This window comes from Neovison vison, chromosome 11 (genome assembly GCF_020171115.1).
Source record: "Neovison vison isolate M4711 chromosome 11, ASM_NN_V1, whole genome shotgun sequence".
NCBI lineage: Eukaryota > Metazoa > Chordata > Mammalia > Carnivora > Mustelidae > Neogale > Neogale vison.
This window is the reverse complement of record NC_058101.1, coordinates 90,187,011-90,208,010: the sequence shown is the minus strand read 5'-3', so window position 1 is coordinate 90,208,010 and position 21,000 is coordinate 90,187,011. Positions and strand designations below refer to the sequence as shown.

The 21,000-nt window shown below is 34.6% G+C and overlaps 1 long non-coding RNA gene across 2 annotated transcripts in view; it reads left to right on the top strand.

Moving 5' to 3' along the window:
* Positions 1 to 21,000, top strand: part of LOC122889186 — a 201,801-nt gene that overhangs the window by 61,331 nt on the left and 119,470 nt on the right. The gene's annotated exons all lie outside the window — the stretch shown is intronic.

The following is a 21,000-nucleotide window of genomic DNA, read 5'->3' as shown; positions in this document are numbered from 1 at the left end:
AACAAAACAATTATTTACTGCTCTGAAAAATGACCTTTGTACTTGTGTGTGTGTGTGTGTGTGTGTGTGTGTGTGTGTATATGTATGTATTTCATGTATGCCCCAGTACTGACAACACTACAGAGCCCATGGAATGGCACCTTTAATATCATATGGAGAGTTTCTGTATATGCTCTCTTCCTTGACTTCAAGCTGATGGGATGACTCTATGGTATCACGATTGTCCACACTTCATTGTACTCAAGAAAGAAATGATGTGTTTGGTTTAGACAATATAGAGAATGAGGACATGATAGTACTTTCAAATATAAATTTTGATACATTTCCTTCTTTGAGAAAAATCGATTCATTTATTTCTCCTCTTCAACTCTCTCTCTCTCTCTCTCTCACACACACACACACACAGACACACACACACTGTCATTGTCACAAACTTTGCATTTTTCAGGTGATTGGAAAATGTAGTTGGAGCAATTTGAAAATCTTAACTCTCTTCGAGTTTGTATAACAGCAGTGGGATGTGTGGTGTTGTCCCTTGTTGTCGCCAGCAGAAGTAGAAGTACAGGGGTGATCTGAAGAAGAGAAACATTTGCTAAATATTGGCTCACTCTTTTAATGCCACCTTTGTTTGTTAAGTTAAAGTATTAATTACAATAAAGTGATCTACCCTAAAACTGAAAAGTATCATAGCAGAAAGTCAAATAACCTATTAATTCCTCTAGCATTAGGCACCAGATGATGTAACTAACAATATTCAACTTTATTTATTTATTTTTTAACTTTATTTTTTTGAAAAAAGAAAAAACATCTTTGAAATAATATAGTTCTTTAAAAAGATTTTATTTCTTTGAGAGAGAGAGAGAGAGAAAGAGCACCTGTGCACATGGAGGGGCAAAGGGGTAGAGGCGGAGGGAGAAGACAGTCTTAAGTAGACTCCCCACTAAGTGCAGAGCATGACATGGGGCTCTCTCCCAAGACCCTGAGAGCATGACCTGAGCCAAAACCAAGAGTCAGGGGCTCAACTGACTGTGCCACCCAGGCACCCCTGGAATAATGTAATTTTAAAAACAAAGAACTAAATTTTAAAAAATTTAAATAGAATTACTTTGGGGGATGTTATTTTGTGGAAGACAGCATGATGTCACTTTTAATCACAGAAAAAATCTTTTCTCCTGTTCATTTTTTAGAAGAGAAAATTAATTTATAATCCCTTTGATGGTCTTTGTTTTCATTAAATTAATTTCTATTACATGTTGAGGTCAGAGGTGCTGAAAGAGATGTCAGTGACATCATCCTTCAGTTGTAAAACCAGCCTAGTGGGAGCTGCTGCTTCTTCTTCTTCTTCTTTTTTAAATTTAAAGAGGATTGTTGTAATAGTTTTCCTGCATTAAATAGTACATTGTAGAAAATAAAACAGAACTAGCATAATGAAGAAAAATTAAAGACGAATCTTAGGAAAAATTCGTTTTAGAAAAATAACTTTAGCTGTGACATTGTCTTTTTACATGAGTAGAAGTTGAATCATTCTCAGGTAGTAATTCTCGGCTTTCAGGTATGTGAGAATCACCTACATGTTTGGGCCATGTAGAGGGCCATGTGTCATTCTGGCAGAGGTTAGGCCTCAGTGGGGATGGGATGCAGCCCAGGATCTGCATTTTCACAAGGATTCCAGATAATTCTCATTCAAGTGATTTTGGTTCGAGAAATACTATTCTAAATGATGAACTTTTTTTTTTTTTCCACCTCTTCAGCTCAGCTAAGCCCAGGTATCCTCACCTTCTAGCCTGAGACTAACCAGATTTTTTTTTTTTCGAAGAAACACAAAGAGCAGGGACAAACAAATAAGCAATCTTTCTTTTCTGTAAGGAGAATTAAAAGGCTCAAATGACAAATGCCTGGCTCTTGGAACATCTTATTGGAAATAACTTTTGTTCATCTTACACATGTGCATGTCCTCATCTATATATAATTACTGGATGGTCAGGAGAGAGTAAGAGAACAAGAGAACAAGAACCTCAAGGGCTGCGATGTTAGGAAAGGAGGAAAGATACTGAAACAGAAGGAAAGATACAGAAACAAAAACTTCTGAGGCTTTACAAGCATGCACGAATTGTATATTTAATATTAACTTAGGCAGGAGAGAAATGAAAGGTCCTCACTGAAGTATTTCTGATTTCAAAGCTGCTACAAACAGTTTTCAAGTTTTGTGAGTTTGCTTGTTTGCTCATTGTGGTTGGTATTGTGCAACTTTGTATGACTTTACATAAAGTCTTTTCTTTGTATAAGGGAGTTTTAGTCTCAGATAATTCATTAATTTAGGCTTCTTTGGATATACAACGAACAAATAAACAAGAATCTGTCTACAGATTTCCTTCCTCCCTTCTTCTCTTCCTCCCTGTCCTCTTTCTGCCACTCCTCTCCCTGCCCGTTCTCTTCCACTGCTCTTCTTTCTCTCCCAATCTCTCTCTCCCTCTCTCTCTCTCTCTACACACACACACACACACACACACACACACGAGATATGTTTAATTAGGTACTTTTCTTATTTCTGCCTTAGTAGTGAAAATTGGGCATCATCTTACACTCTGTTTTAACTGGTGAAAGGAAGACTGGTTTCAGCATTTCTTTTTTTTTTTTTTTAAGATTTTATTTATTTATTTGACAGAGAGAGATCACAGTAGACAGAGAGGCAGGCAGAGAGAGAGAGAGAGAAGCAGGCTCCCCGCTGAGCAGGGAGCCCGATGCGGGACTCTATCCCAGTACTCTGAGATCATGACCTGAGCCGAAGGCAGCGGCTTAACCCACTGAGCCACCCAGGTGCCCCGGTTTCAGCATTTCTATAGAGAGAAAGAATTAGGTTGCATCCAGGAATAATAATGTTACAGTGGAGGCATGAAATCAGAATGAATAATTTAGAATAGGCAGAGAAGGAATTTTGACTTTTTTTAAAAAACATACATAAAAAAAAAAGGAAAACATAACAGAGGTTGGAAATCAAAAGGAATATTGAATAGAAAAATAGAATAATAGAATATTGAATAGAATTGCAAACTTTATTGCAAAGTTGAGTTGGTTAAAAAATAGGGGGATGTGCAATATTCCCTCTCTCTGGTTTCGTTGAGTATCCCATCCACCCTGAGGTTTTGGAGATTTAAACATCAACAAATAGCTTTATGACTTCAGTTTGAGAAGTGTGGGCAGGGATTGATATGGTGTATAAATCTTGCCAAAATGTTCTGAGATACGCTCTTTTGGCAGAAAGAACAATAGATGCAGGAACCTAATCAGGTGTAATTGAAATCAGACTCCACCATGATAGATGAGGTAGAATTATTTTTTCTATAAATAAATGAGTACCCTCAATATGGAATTCGCAGTACCTGTGGGACTGCTTCTAGCCTCTTACTTTGGCTGAAAGCTTTTAATACAAAGTAGAGAATAGTGCACACCTCCTTATTAATCAAAGGTAGAATAACATCTATAAATATTGCTTGCCATTGTAGGGAGAATTGTGTTGCGTATTTAAAATAGAGGTGCCTGGGTGGCCCAGTCAGTTAAGTGGCCGACTTTTGGTTTTTAGCTCAGGTCATGATCCCAGGGTCCTGGGATCCAGCTCCGGGTCTTGGGCTCCCTGTTCAGGGGAGAGTCCGCTTGAGTATTCTGTCTCCCTCTCCCACTCCCTGCTCTCTCTCTAAAATAAATAAATCTTCAAAAATACATTAAATATTCAATGAATTAATAATATATCTTAATGTTATTTTCCCAGAATTTTTATTTAGAATACCTTTTCTAGATCTTAAAATCTATTTATTACATAATGATTTTAGGATTGATTCTATTCATCTTGGGAGAAATACCTTCAGCTCTCTAGTTTAGTGATTTTATCAACAAAAGCTAGAAACTTCAGAACATATATGTAAGAAATAAAGAAAATGCAGCAAAAATCATTGACTGATATCCTTACACAAATGCAAACATGTTTTACTTGTTTTGATCAATATGTATTTGTACCAGTCATATAAGAGACTTGAAAATAACTAGAAAAGTGACACTTAATCAAGGTTCATTTGCAGTTTCAAACTAAAATTATGTCATATGCTTTGTAAGCTACTTATCAATGAAAACTACATTTTTTCCTGGTTTATTTAATTTTTTTGGTACAATTTTCATATCCATCTTTATCCATCATGAAACTGTTTCTATTCTCTTTCTTGCTTGCTTTTAGGATCTATCAGAAAGCAGGTGTGATTAATATAGTTATAGAAAAGAAAAAACAAAATTTCTAAATCAAAATAGCTAAATGAAATGAAACAGAAAGCTCCCATTTCATATCTGAATAGTATTTATTTTAATGTTATTTATTTCATGATATATGATATTACCTAATAATAATAATTCATTTTTGTAATTTTTGAAATAACCACTCCTTACATTGAGTCACATGAAATTGGATTTTATTTAAGTCACAACAGTCGAATGTCAATAATTTTGAGATATTTGATCTATAAATGTAACACAGCTCCATTTTCTGTTCCTGTTTTTATTGGGTAATGGTTTTGGAGTATTGAGAAATTTTTGATTCCTTTGGTTCATGATAAAGTTTTTTATGCACAGTGTCTTATAAATTTAGATTAATGTGTGACTCAGACCATTTATCCGTTCTCTGGTTATACTCGTATCTTATACGGATTTGCAATAAATAATCAATTGTTGTGGTTTTATTATGGTATTTTTTTCTGAATTTCCTCTAAAGGACCATTTATTGGAAAGGAGAGTAGGAAAAGATAATCTGAAATTTAAAGAGATCTCAGAAAACAAGAGGAAAAGATTTATTTGATAATATAGTAAAATATGAATTTATGGATTTTACAAGTTCCCCAAACAAAAATTTATTTCTATTGCACGCCGGATTATGTTTCTTTTAAAATAGCAATTTTTCTGTCTTAAACAACACTCAAGATCAATCATTACGGAATGGAAGGCAGATGTAGAGGTCACCATTTAAGCAAGTTTTACTTGACCTGTTCCAAACTAATCTGTCTCTATCCTATTTCTAATAACCTCCAGGGATGGATATTTCAGAACCTCTTTCAGTAAAATGTTTCAATGCTTAAAAACTATGAATATGGAACATTTTCTCTAGTTATTTATCATATGATTATAAAAGTAACAAATGTTCATTTGATATTTTGAAAGTTACAGAAATTAATAAATTGTGAACACCCTCTTCCACTCCCATAATCTTCAGGATACCTAAATAATTCCTCTTTATATCATATTCTTTAGTTCTCTCTGTGTTGGAAAAAGGAAATATCTAGGCATATTTCCCATTTTTACAGTTCCCTTCTTTATCTCAGGTTTTAATTTCTTAACTTCTGAATTATGATACCTTTTTGTACCCTTTCTAAATTCTTCCTATTTTTCTTGTGTTGTGAAACTCCAACTAGATTAAACATTTTATTGGCTATTGTTATTATTGATTCTACATATTTTTCCTTTGGACCTTTGTTATTCTCTGGTAGTTCATTAAAATTTTGAAGGCTACATTCATTTCCTTTAAGCCATCAGAATATCAATTAATGCCTTTTATTAGACTTTGAAACATACTGGAAATAATTTGACAGCATAATAAAGGGGATAGTGAACCTAAATATATCTCTATTTGAAATTCCATAGCTTTCTAAAGTGTAATTACTAAGTGAATGCCTTATAATAATCCTCTTTGAAGGCTGAAATCATGGTTATGTTCAGGGGAGTGGGGGAGGGATAATAGATGGTTTATTGTTTTAAAAGCTAGGTAGATGGATTAATTCACGCTGAGAACATCTTGAAAAAAATATAATATATATGAAACATACATATCTACAAAACATAGTATACATATGTGTGTGTGTGTGTATAAGAAGTTTAAGAATACTTAGGAAAATTACCATGAGGCAATCATTCATATATTGATTCATTAGTAAATACTAACTAAATAATTACCATGGTGCTAACACTACAGATATAAAAATGAATGTCATATTTTCTACTCTGGGGGAACTCACATTTTATTTTATTTTATTTTTTTTAAAGATTTTATTTATTTATCTGACAGACAGAGATCACAAGGAGGCAGAGAGGCAGGCAGAGAGAGAGGGGGAAGAAGGTTCCCTGCTGAGCAGAGAGCCCAATGATCTCAGGCTCAATCCCAGGACGCTGAGATCATGACCTGAACTAAAGGCAGAGGCTTAACCCACTGAGCCACCCAGGTGCCCTGGGAACTCACATTTTAGATAGAGGAGACTAGAAGATGAACCAATAATTGCAGTACGATATAGGTAGATGAAAGTATAGAATGTGGTGGAAGAACACCTTGGGGGTATTCTTGGGAAGTCTACGGAAGACTTCATAGATGAAATGTCATTTGCATTCTTTTCTGTGCTTGGTACATATGATGCATACAGAAGGAGAGAATAAGAGGAGATAAGGAATTTTTTTTTTCCTGATGAAGAAATCTTATTTATAAAGAAAGTAAGATTGTTCATGACACTATTTTATAGATAGTATGCAAAAATTTGGTCATGATTTTTTTCTCTGAATTCATCAGTCTAAATTATTTCTAAGTTCTTTTGTCTTTATTATTATTTTGAAACTAAGAATTGTTAAACACCCTTAGATTAATACTCATTAAATGAGTGTACTACAATGGAAAACCAAAGAGATTTAGTACTGTCTACTAACACTATATAGAATTTTCCACTTTGTTTCTTGGCTTTGGTTTCCATAAAATAATTAAGGTAGATTACATAATTTTGCTTTATTTCTCCCAACAAAAATACTCTTAAATGTTTAACTAAACATATGGTAAGACATTGCTTCACATATTAGGATGATAAAAATCATCTTACTATTTTTTTTTTAAAGTAGGCTCCACTTCCAACATGGAGCCCAACATGCTCCATGCTTGAACTTAAAACCCTAAGATTAAGAGCTGAGCTGAGACCAAGAGTCAGATGCTTGACTGAGCCACCCAGGTGCCCCACTATTCTTTTGTCTTGATTCTAAATTGAATATTGAGAGGAACAATGCTTTTGAGAGATGGAATGGAAATGTTTTGGTAAATAGTAGTAGGGGCAATGAAATATGATCCTTACAGTCCTTAAATGAAGAAAATGTTCAGCCTTACAAAGAAAGAGAGAGTTAGATATGGATATTCTTAAAGAGAAACAACTTCGTTACAGCAGAGCTATGTTCAAGTATAGACAAGAAACATAATATCATCTACTATGTGGGAACTGTGGAGAGCTGTGCTCCATTCCCACTTTCTTCTTAGCAGTTATTCCAGATCCTAATTAAAAGTGGTTTTTATTATTATTTAAATGTTCCACAGGGAAAGGCTTGTCACCTTTTAAAAATACTTTTGCAGAACAAAGTACCTCAATGTCATGACATAAGAATACAGGCAGGAAAAGACAAATGGGCTTTGGCAGTGTTTTCCCACGTGGATAAATCCAGAAGGAGAAGCTAATAAATCAGGAAGGGTCATTGCCTTGAAAAGAAACATTGTCCATTCCTGAATATTTAGACTTAAAGAGATGGGATGTATTCTCAGGGTCATTCTACCTTTCATCATTTCTGCATCAGGAGGGGCAGGAAGAGCTGGAGGCTAAACTAGGGCAAGCACTAAAGCAAATTATGTTTAAATAATTTCAACTCAGAAAAAAGTTTCTATTTTTATAACGATGTACAAATACAAAAGAGACTCAGCATTTTGAAATTGGGTAGATAGAAATGGTTAAAAATTTGGCCAAAGGTCAATAAAACCTGAAGGAAATACAAATGTAAAATGTGTTAGAAGCAGTAATTTGTTTCAAATTTTGAAATTTTCCATTTAAGAAAATGTCTCAAGAGCTTTAGTCATAATTTTCTATAATAAAGTAAAAATGATTCTAATATATTATATAAACAAAAGCACTTTCCAGAGGTAGCTAATTTTACATCTTAACTTATTGAGGAAATTGTAATGCTTATTCTCAAATTTAATTACAGCATTATTTTGGAACTTAAATAACAGTTAGTGTAAAATATTTAGTATGTTATTTATATTCTTTTGCATGCATTTTCTACTTTCTTAAAATTTTAACTGTTAATTTAAAAAATTATAAATATATCATCTAGATTCTCTTTTGTCAGCAGTTATTCTTCTAAGAAATATCTTATAATCACTAGTATTCCTATTTGTTTTTCTTCATCTTTGGATATTAGAAAAATAATTTTAAAGTGCCATTAGCTATAGTCAACTATGTGTCTTGTATGGAGAGTAATAATAAAAATGTACTGTATCTCACATATAAAGATGATGTTTAACCTATTTTTCATTTTTCTTTCTTTTCTTTTGCTCAAAGGAAAGATAAAGTTCAGTATTATAGTCTAACTCCATGTAAGAATTGTCTGCCTTGATTCTATTCATCTATTTTCATTCCAGAACAAACAGACGTTTTAATTAGTCACTTTAAAGGGCATTCCTATCTTGTGTTTTTTTATTCACTTACCATTCTTTTAGGACTTGCTCAAGTTGGTTCCTCCAGTTATTTACTGTAGGTACGAACAAGGTCATAGGTCTAGGCCACATCTGGGCCTGTGAAAGTGATGGCATGCAAACCTGGCCATCTGCTTTATAAATGCTTCATGTTCATCCCTATGGCAAGAAGGCTAAGGAGTAGGCATGGTGGAGCAAAATGCATCCTGCTCCTGGAAAAACTCAAGTATATTCTCTACAGTAAGAGACAAATCGAGCGGGTAAACAGTGGCTCAGAATGGAGTGATGGACCCTATGGGCATCATGTCCTTCCTTCTTCCCATTATGTGTTATAGCCCAGTAATCAAACCATAAAGAACCTTGATGCTTCTAATAGAGAAACAAAAGCCAACTTCTAAAAATCCTTATTTTATTGTGAAATAATATATGTAAAGCACAAAAATATATATGTGAATAAGTAAATTATTATAATGTGATCTCCCATGCACCTACCTTCCTCTCCACCAAAGTCAAGAAATAGAACATTGTGAGCATGCCAGAAGCCATGGTGGAATTACTGAGGATAATGACTTCTAACCTCTGCTCTAGAGGTAGTTGCTATCCTTATGTGAGAATTGTTTCCTTGCTATTTTTCTCCATAGTTTTTTTTTTTCCACATATGCTTGTTTGCCTAAATAATATGGTTTTGCTTTACCAGATGTTTAAGCTTTATATAAATAGAATCATAGTGTATGCATGTGTCATGTTTCTTCTGCCCAATATTATGTTTATGAGAGTTATACTTGTGTAGCTGTATTCTGTTTACTTCCCTTGTTATGTGAATGTGCTTCATTTTTCTACCCATTCTATTATGGATGGGGCTATTAAGAACAGCACTGATGTGAACTTTCTTATAAATGTTTCCGAAATTTGTATTAGATTTCAAAGGAGTAGAGTTTTATTGTCATGGAATACGTTCATATAGCTAGTAAGAGACCCCTTCAAGTTTGCTACTGGGTTCGTTAGATTCCCTTACCCAAATCTATCCTAGTCTTAAAACTAATCAGACATGAGTAGATACAAAGACAAACTATAAATACTGCCCTGCAACTTATTTTATCTGATAATAGTTAAACATATTTCTTAATGATAAAAATTAATATATAATGTATATCATGCAGGAATTCAGTAGATTTTATTTGCTGAATATATTGTATATTATTTTTGCTGAATACATTGTATATTTAGGTTGCTCTAAAATTATTTATTATCATAAATAGTTAAATATAAATGCAGAAACTTCAAAAAAATTTTTTTGAACAAATTCCTAGATGTGAAATTGGTAGGTTAAAGATGAAAGAAGATTTTATTTTTATTTTTATTTTAAGATTTTATTTATTTATATGCCAGAGAGAGAGAGTGCACAAGCAGGGGGAGTGGCAGGCAGAGGGTGAAGCAGGCTCCCCACTGAGCAAAGAGCCCAATGCTGGACTCAATTCCAGGACTCTGGGATCATGACCTGAGTGGAAGGCATACCATATTTATTACTCTCAATTATTTTTACTCTGGAATTTATAGTAATATATATATAGTAAGTATTTGGATTATTTAATTTTTTTCCCAAGTGGTTAAATAGTTGTTCAAACACCAATAATAAAATAATCAATTATTTTCATCATTGAGACACTGTGGTCTCTGTGTCATCTACTAACTTTGTTTCTGGACTTTTTATTTCATCCACAGATTTATCTATTTCTGGTTTAGGAATATATATTACCATCTGGACAGTTATTTTAACTTTCTTTTTCCAACTTTTTTTCTCTTTGGGGTGCCTGGGTGGCTCAGTTGGTTAAGCAGCTGCCTTTATTTTATTTTATTCTGAAGATTTTATTTATTTATTTGACAGAATTCACAAGTGGGCAGAGAGGCAGGCAGAGGTGGGGAGAAGCAGGCTCCCCGCTGAGCAGAGAGCCTGATGCGGGGCTTGATCCCAGGACCCTGAGACCATGACCCAAGATGAAGGCAGAGGCTTAACCCACTGAGCCACCCAGGTGCCCAAGCAGCTGCCTTTAGCTCAGGTCATGATCTTAAGGTCCTGAAATGGAGTCCAACATTGGGAGCAGAGGGAGGGTCAGAGGGAAAAGCACAGGAGGGAGCCCCATGCAGGGAGTCTGCTTTTTCCTCTCCCTCTGCTGTTCCTCCTGATTGTGCTCTCCCACTCTCTATCTCTGTGTCAAAGAAATAAATAAAATCTTAAAAAACAGAACAAAAGAAAACAATTTCTTCTCTTTTTATTAGTTATCCTTTTAAAGTGAATTTTAGAGTCATATTGTCAAGCTCTGAAATACTATCTCATAGGATATTGACTAGTAACACATTAAATTTTCAGGTATAATTTTTGAGAATTTACAGATTACAAACTCGAGTTTTCCTAACTGAGAATGTTGTATTTTTACTTATTCAGTTCTTATGTGTCTTGACACTGGATATTTTAAATATATATCAATTAGTTTGAGAAAACATGCTTAAGGGTTTATGTATATTGAGAATAAAAATGAAGTTAACTATGTACTGTCTTGTACTTTGACTTGGAGTAAACAAAATTAAGTGAGGAGAACTCTCAAAATATACTAAATATACTTTTTTTTTTCCATCTGTGTGTTTTTCAGCAAAATTCTATTAAAAAAAAGTTTTTATAAATAATCCCTAAAATATTGTGTGGCAAAACCGCAGAACAAAACATTAAGAAACACATTTGCTCTCCCAAACAGTTGATGAGTAAGTGATTATTCTAATTGAAAATACCGTAATAAAGAAAGATAAGCAGATGTATGGGACTTGCTCTAATTTCCTAAAGATTAAAGATTAGAAACCACTAAAGAGTCGACATCAGCCAATGCTTCATTATACCCAGCTGGTCTGCCTTCATGTGTAACTTTGAACTAGAGTAATGAATGGTATACAAATATGCTCGAACACACCAGGAAACAGCAAGGCTCAGCAGAAACACACATATCAGAAAGATACCTGTGGAGATTTCAGATATTAGAATGATCAAGTCATATTGTAACTATGCTAATATATTTACAGATAGGAAAGCCAGAGAATAGGAAACATTCACCTGGAGTATTAAAAAAATAAAAATACTATGGATAAAATATTTTAGCAACCCAAATTAAAGGGACACCAAGTGTAAAGTTTTGAGGGAAATACCCAGAGCCTTAGTTAGGGGCATGTTAACATTCGGATGTCTATTATACAGTGAGGTGCAGATGTCAGCAGTCTGTAGCTCTGTGAATGTGGGGTTCTGGAGAGAAGTCCAATCTGGAGATAGACATTTTGGAGTTGGCATGGTGGTATGTTTCTTTCTATATTTGATTAGGTTTCAGTGTGCAGTGGTAGAAAAGGCAAAGCTTTGTTTCAACTTAGAGTAATGATTTTTTCTGGACTAAAAGCTTAGAAAGAAAGGTGCAAATGTTAGGGAGTGCAAGGAAGGAATTACCTGGTGATTTAGAAGAGTTGGCATCGTGTGTCCTCCAGCACACTCATGTCTTCCTATGCAGTTTGAAGACATGATGCTTGGAGCTGCAGCTATCTTGAGACAAAAATAAAACCCGTTTTTCTTAACCACTGACATTTTCCCAAAATGTAAAAAAAGAAGAACTAGCTTTACCTTCTAAAGGTAAAAATTAGTTCAAATCTCTCAGGTGTTGTTACAGCTGTTAAAACAACCGTAAGAGACTACAGTTAAGAATACAACAGTTAGAGCAGGACCAAGAGGCCTTCTGAGTCTTGATTAGCACCAGGGTCTTGCTTGTTTTACTAATATTCTATATAATCTTGGGCAAGTTGCTTAATTTTTATGAGTGTTAATTTCTTCATTTCTAAAATAAGCATATTGGGCTAGATAAAAGATTACTACATTTCTTATTAAATTGCTTCAGTTGGAATGTCCTAAGTACATAAAACAATACAATGTGTTCACATTTCCAACAATGACAGACCACTGCCAATTCAGAAACCGTAAATAAGCTTTTGCAAAATTTTTGAAGGTAGAATTAGAAAGATGGTTGGTAATCATTCAAAAGACACCATCACCTCTAGAAACCAAAATGTATTTATTAAATGTAAGTTTTCCAAAATAAATCCCATTTTCTTTAAAAAAAATAAGCACTAGACATTTAGATTGGAGAAAAACATGCAGACTACATATATCTGTTTCAACAACTTATTTGACAACATTTTTTAGGATAAGTTTTGCCCATAAAGGTTAAGAAGTACCAATGTTCCATAGATGGTAGTCTGATTAAATCAATTATTTGCTGACTGAGTAACCAAGTCCCAGGAATTCTGGCAGTACATTTTGCCTTGATATTTCTTCATCATATCTTGAACCAACCCAATAAGAAACAAATGTTTAATGGGTTCCACATATGTGACTTTATACTGGGTGCTTGGTGCCCAAGAATAACATATGTTAGTCCCTGCTACGAGGAGCACACAGTTCATAGTTTAAATTTTTGACCCAGTTCTTTCAGCCTATATATCACTTTGGTTCTTGGAGCCAGGATCTACTTATTCCACTAGATCCCTCTGCATTCTTTTTCTATAGTCACACTCTATATCACTATACTAAGAAACCAAATACTTATCCAATTAAGCAGCAGATAGATACAGTATTTGAAAATTAATTACTAAAATGAGTGAAGTGGGAATTCTGATTTTGGTAAGATGGATTAGTAGATTCTACCTTGTATATCTCACTAGAGAGAGCTCTAAAACCTGGACAGAATTCATGGAACGGAATTCATTCGAAGTGTTTGAAAAATAAGTAGTGGGTGTGGACAGGGCAAGAAAACCAGAATTCAACATACAGCAAATTGGCAAAGGGTTTTCCATTTTCCTCTGGTATACCCTGGCCTGAATGTAAGGTAACTCAAACACCAGAAGAGGGCAGCAAGGTGCAGACAGAGTTCTAGGAGAAATCCTTATTCTGTTTGAGGAGTGGAATAAAGTTCTCCAAATATTCAGAGAACGGTGGGGGAATCCCTCGTGTTTTTCTTTCCTCATTTCTCTCATACTCTAACCTCCAGACAAACTTACAGTGGTTGTGGAATGGGCAGCACCACTATGTGGCAATAGGAGCTTGGAGGTATTGAAATTTCAAAGGGAGGAAGATCTTCTCTAATTGGAGGAGCTGTGATCCTAAGAAGGTTGAGTGAATCCCTGTTGCTTTTCTTCTTTCTGTCATACTGCCCACTGCTCCCAGAAGTGCACACAAAAGGACCAAAAAGGGAAGGGACTTGGAAAGGGGAGACCATAAAGTCATTATAAACTCTAGGGTTCACTCCTGAGCTCCGAATTTGTGGATCTGATTCTAAACACATAACAAAAGATACTGAGAACTAACAGATGGACCACCAGTGACCAGTCATGAAACAAACTAAGGGGCTCACATATGGGACAGATATAGACAACTCTGCAAAGTTTTGAAAATGAAACTGATATTGAACATAACTTTCATGCTATTAGAGTCACAGAAGAAGAGAAAGAATGTGGTGTTTAAAAAGTATCTGAAGAAAGGATGGCTGAAAACCAGTGAAATTTGACTAAAGACATAAATCTACAGATTCCAGGAGTTCAACAATTCTTAAACATGATAAACCCAAGGAAACCTAGACACATCATAATCAAACAGCTAAAAGCCAAATATGAAGAAAAAAATCTTGATGGCAACCAGGAGAAATGACTCATTACTTTTAGGGAATTATGACAAATGTTTTCCAGAAACTACAGAGCTCAGAAGGAAGTGGAGCAAAAAATTTTAAAGTGCTTCAGGAAGAGAACTGTTAACAAAGGATTCTATATTCAGTAGAAATATCCTTAAAGAACAAAAGTGAAATTGAAACATTTTTAGATGAAGGAAAACTAAGAGAAGTTGCTCTTAGCAAAAACTTTATAACGTAATTGCTAAAATAAATTCTTCAGAAGAGAAGGATACCAGAAGGAAAGTTGTACTATCTGAAGGGAGAACAAAAGAAATGGTCAATATCTGTGTAAAAACTCCTGAGTTCTTTAAAACACATTATATAGTTAAAATAAGAAATTATAACAACTTAGATGAATCTCAAAGACATTATTCTGAGTGAAAGTTGGTCTCAAAAACTTACATATTACACAATACCAGTTATGAGATATAATTTTTTTAAAAAAAACAAACCACGTCACCTCTTTTATGACATTTACTTTAATCTCCAAATCTAAAGTAGCCAAAACCTCCACGTCCATCACATCTGATTTTATCTTAATCATAACAACATAACCATTATCACAATATAAATTATTTGTTTATGTATTTGTTTTCTTGTTTAGTATCCATATATCCCCCTACCCCATCTGTTTGTTAGTGAATTTTTGGTTTTATTTAACAACAATGCCCACTATAAAACAGACATTCAGGGTGCTTGGGTGGCTCAGTCAGTTGGGCATTGTACTCTTGATTTTGGCTCGGGTCATGATCTCGGGATCATGAGATTGAGTCCCATGTCAGGCTCTGTGCTCAGTGGAGCGTCTGCTTGAGATTGTCTCCCCTTCTGCTCCTCCTTCCACTCGCACTCTCTCTCCCTCAAATAAATACATAAGTCTTAAAAAAAAAAAAAAAAAGCCAGACACTTATTTGCTAAATACATTTATGTTGTAATGGCTGAATTAACTGATATTTTAGTAAGGCTGATGCTGACACTTTTGTGTCAAGTGGATTGGATGTCTCAGCAGCTAGTATCTTATGAATCCTTGCTAGCATTCTGGATGTTTTTCTAACATGTTCCATGTATTCCTTCATATTATCATAACAACTACATGAGGGAAACACTATACTTCTACTTAGCTTCTAAATAAGGAAAAGAATCATGAGAAGAAAATAATTTGCCCAATGTCTCACACACACACATATTAAGTGGTGGACCTGTGAAGTAAAAGGAAATCTGACTTAAGTACACTTACCATGATGATATCTTACCTGCTTCTGCCTAAAGGCAAGGTGAAACTGAAATGCTCCATCAAAACTTGAAGCATTCTGTGATGAGGGCTAAAACTTAGAAAGAAAAGGAACACATATGAAGTGGAGATCAAAGTGTTGATGACAGACTGGGTGTGGAGCATAGGAAGTGGAGGTTAAAGGGTATCTCTGATGTGGAGAGCAATGATAGCACTCTTTATTTTCTATTTCTATAAATCATAAACAGAAGAGATTTTGTTTTAATGTGGGATACCCCCAAAAAACACTAGTAGGCAATTTGAAGGGAATAAAATTTTAGATTTGGGAATCATTAATACACCATATGTTGTTGCTTGATTGAAATGTCTCTATGCTTCACATTTTCACAATTTTGTATTTGGGGTACATTTTAATATTGGAGTAATGTGTATATTTTTGCTGATGTCTTGCCTCACAATGGAAGACCTTTGGAAATACATATTATGAGAGGAAGAGAGTGTAGAGAAAGAAAAAAAAAAAAGTTTAAGGATCGAATCTTTAAATCTCGGGTGTAAAAAAGGACTTGAGAATCACAGGAAGCATGGAGGAGAAGAAGATCCCAGCCTTCTCTGTGCCACCTCAGTGTGTTAACTGATTTCCCTCTGGCCAACTGCCCTCACCACATGTAAACTAGCTCAGGTTGGTTTTTTCTTTTTCATCAGTAAAAGTTTAAATTTTGATGCAAAAGTTTGTGAAATAGCTACAATGATCTCTCTCCTCCAATTCTTGACATCCAGAAACATTCCCTGCTTTGTCTCACATATAACAGCATAACATAGGAGGAAATGGGGTATTGTTGCCCAAAGAGCACATTACTCCCAAGTCAACCCCCAATACACCCAGTTTTCCTGGAAATCAGTAAGATTTCTACATTGATGAGTTTTGTCTTTCTATGTCTGATTAATCTTTTGCTGGGCATTAAACATTTTAGTAGAGCTAAATTTATGTCTTCGTGACTATTGCTGTACTATCTTTCTCTCTTAATGAAAACCCTAGATTCATTTAGGTCCTTTCCTGTAACTTTTGGGCCTCTTTGCAAAATAATAGTAAAATTTCTCATGCATTTTTCATGGCCACAGAACCAAGAAAAAAAACTATGAGCTTTAAAAGTTTGGGGATTCTTTGAACCATGTGAAACAGGTATTTTTGTACAAAACTGAGAGCATAAAGATTCCAAAAGGAAGATCAGATTAAGGGTGAGAGAAAGGTAAGATAAAGTTTAATTTTTTCTTGAGAAGTCCAAGGGAGATATTAATATGGGAAAATACTAAATGAATTAGGAGAAAAGAAGTTAACTTGAAAATTCTCCCATATTTAAAGGATTTCTAGATGTCTAATTGAATGTTTGCAAGAATGGCTAAAAACAGTTTCAAACTACTGAAAATTATTTTTTAAAGTTTCATAACATCTATTTTTTGGCCAATGGGATAATTAAAATGTCAACCCAAAATGGGTACAGTTCAATTATAGTCATACACTACACAATTAAAAATGCCTTACAGCAAAATAAACTTGTTTGTTATTATTATGGGGGGATTTTATTATTAAGTTAAGAGAAGTATTGTCAGATTTGATTGAGGTGATGCAGTAATGTCACCTTAATTCCCATAAATCAAATATGGAGCCTGAAAAGTGAACTTTTAATGACATTTAACAATTTTCAGCCTGAAGGAAAATAGATAAAGGCATATTCTATTGCTTTAACAATCTTAGAGTGGTAATTACCCTCCCAATAGGTGAGTGACAAGGAACATTTGGCAGACCACAGGAGTTTAATGCTTATAAAATGGCCTTTTCTTCAGTTTAATAGCAGGTGTGTAGTGTTGGTTACCTCATTTCACTCTCATTAAGCAGAAAGTACAGTGATGTTAGATTATTCAAAACTAGTCTCCAGATTTTTCTGTCCTCTGCCTTGTTAGATTTATAGATAATATCCATTACATTTTTAATTAGCATTTATACGTAACACAAAAGAAATATTAAGTAAAAACATATATATCTTGATTCAAACTGGAGTTTCTGATATGATGTGTCAAATCTAACCTTTATTTCCATCATATTTTTTTTTAAGATTTTATTTACTTATTTAACAGACAGAGATCACAAGTAGGCAGAGAGGGAGGCAGAGAGAGAGAGCCAAGAAGAGAGCCCAATGCAGGGTGCGATCCCAGGACCCTGAGATCATGACCCAAGACGAAGGCAGAGGCTTAACCCACTGAGCCACCCAGGTGCCCCCCATCATATTTTTAATGCACATGTGAAACTTGGAAAAGAATTACGTGGTAAATTCTTTCACAAAACAAATAAGGACCTGCCTGGTAAATATCAGTTGCTTTAAAAAATTTACCTAGTTGCTTAGGAAAAAAACTAGGAGCCGTCATTCATTTTTCATACCTCACATTCAATCCATTATCAAATATCATTCACTCTGTTTTAAAAATTTAACCCTTGGGATGCTTGGGTGGCTCAGTCAATTAAGCATTGGCCTTTGGCTCAGGTCATGATCCCAGGGTCCTGGGATGGAGTCCTGAGTCTGTCTCCTTGCCCAGCAGGGAATCTGCGTCTACCTCTTCCTCTGAATCTCCCCTCCTTGCTCATGCTCTCTTTCTCGCTCTTAAAATTAAATAAATAAAATCTTAAAAATAAATAATATTAAATAAATAAAAATTTAGCCCTCAACTGACCTCTACTGACCACTTTCTCTGTTGATCTAAGCCAACATTTTATCTAACTCAGGACCCCTCAGGAGCCTCCTACCTCCATTTTTGCTCCTACATTCTATTTTGCACTCAACAGTCACAACCATCCTGTAAAATTGAAGCACATAAGGTCATTCTGCTATTTACAAATCTGCCAAGCTTCTCACCACACACAGAATAAAATTCAGCATCCTTCCTGTGGCCTACAAGCCTTCTGCACTCCGGCTTTTGGCTTTTTCTCAGATTCAGTCCAACTCTTTCCAGACTAAGGGTCTTCTGCCCAGATCATTTTCCCTCAGGCCTTTCCTTGTGTGCCACTTTATTTTCGTCTGGGAGTTCTTTGTTTCCTGGAACAAACCAGGCAGTCTCCCAGCGTTAGTCATGTATACTGGCTCTTCCTGTGTTAAAAGCTCTCTTTCTCAAGGTGTTTCCATGCTTTACAGCATTTCCCTTGAGGGCTACCTGGTCATCCTATCTAATATTGCCAATTCTCCCCAGTCCCAGCCCTCCAGATTTCTGCGCCACCTTCTGTTTTTCTACAGTACACATCACCTTTAAAAATACCACCTAATTTAATTCTTCCCCATCTCTAATCATTATTTGTCTTCCCCTGCAAATGTGAGCTCTCTGAGGCAAGGATTTTTCTGTGGCTTTTTTTTTTTCTGTTCATTTTTGTATCCTACATGCCTAGAACAATGCCTGGCATAGAGTAGTCCCAAAATAAATATTTGTTGAATGGATGAATGAGTGATTTAGACTCAGCTGTGCGGCAGTGTGTCAGAGCATAACACAGATTTAAAGAAGAAATTTAAATTAAGATTAATGAGAATCACGGCAATAGTTTCACAACAGCTTAAAAATCTATCTTCAGGAGATAGTAAAATACAGTACTACCTAATACTGAATCCAATTGTTGATCCAAAAGAATTTTTTAAAGGCAAAATATGAGATTGAAGAGATTATTTGAGTAATTCAAGCAAAACACTGATGTTATTTCTATCATTCCATGTTAGTAGGTAACTGCCTACTTTCAAATTAACATCAGAATAATCAACATACTTTTGGCAATTCAATCTTTTTGTAGTTAATTATAGCAACTTTTTTACATTTTTCTCTATTTTTCCTTAGTAAATGAGTATATCCAAAAGATATTTTATGTATCTTTTTAACTCTTTGATATTCTTTTTAACTCTTTGATTTTTAACTCTTTGATATTTGATTTTAACTCTTTGATATTTGTTTTCACATAGTTTAGGTCTATTTTCCTCAAAAATTGGAAATCTTTTCATTTGTTTATTTGTTCCCTTTCCTTCTTCTTTAAAAACTTTTAAGATGTGGGGTACTTCAGTAGCTGAGTCAGTTAAGCATCTACCTTTGGCTCAGGTCATGATCTCAGGGTCCCGGGATTCAGCCCCACTTTGTGTGTGTGTGTGTGTGTGTGTTGTGTGTGTGTGATGGGGGAGTCCCTGCTGGATGGGGAGTCTGCTTCTTCTTCTCCCTTTCCCCTCCCTCTGCTCGTGCTCTCTTTTTCTCTCTCTCAATAAATAAATAAAATCTTAAAAAAAATTTTTTAAGATGTAGCTGGTTTAAAATATTGATGTTTCTCATATATATGCTAATAGTAATTATTAAAATAATAATTAAATTATTAAATAATTAAAATTAAAATAATAACTATTAAAATGAATTAATAAAAGAAAAATGCCACATAATTTGAAATAATTATATAAAAACTTTCAAGATTTTTTAAGCAAATTATTTAACAGTATTACCCATATTTGTACTGGGAATTATTCTGCTTCTTTATAAATAATTTTACGCAATGCCTTCTAGTTATCTATTACACAGTAGACTTTCATTTGATTAATCTGGTTTCAATAGATAGAGCCTATTAGTCAATAATCATCTTTGATATCTATGTCTATCCAGTGGGTTATATGGGAAAAAAAAAAGAAAAGAAAAAGAAAAAGAAAATGTCCCAAAATGTTGCAGAAGTCTAGAAAGTATTATACAGTTCTTAGAAAAGACCAGTGAGAGAGAGAGAGCTACTTTTCTACCAGGATAAATAAACTTCTTTTTTTAAAAATTACATTTCCAAGTTTTAGCTGGGTGCATCCAGATTTGGCTCTATGATTAATTTATACCTGACGGGATGTGAGTCAAAATAATATGTGGCTATTTTAGGTCTTGTCCTTAAAAGGAGTAGATTTACTAAACTTGCTTTTCACTCCTTTTCCACTGCATTATGAATATGTTGGAAGATCTTGAGAAACCACAATGGGTATAGAAGTCCTACCAGTCCTGAACTGCAGCCTCCAGACTGTTTTCTGTCATATGTTGAAGATTTTATTTCAGGATCATTTTTTTAAAAAGATTTTTATTTATTTATTTGAGGGAGAGAGAGAGAGAACATGAATGAGAGTGAGGGGCAGAGGGAGAAGGAGACTCCCTACTGAGCAGATAGCCCAAAGACATGGGGCTCAATCTCAGGACCCCAGGATCGTGACTTGAGTGGAAGACAGACACTTAACTGACTGAGCCACCAGGTTTCCTAGGGATCATTTTGTTATGGTAGTATACACTTAACTAATAAGACCAGCAAATACAAGACAAACCTTAAAAAAAACAAGTTGCATTCAGGATTTTCATACAGAAAATCACTTTTCATACAGAAAAGATACAATCAGTTTTTGAATTTTTAGGATTTGGAGAACTTTGAAAATATTACCTTGTTGCTTTCTAGCACCTGAAGTAGCCAATGGGAA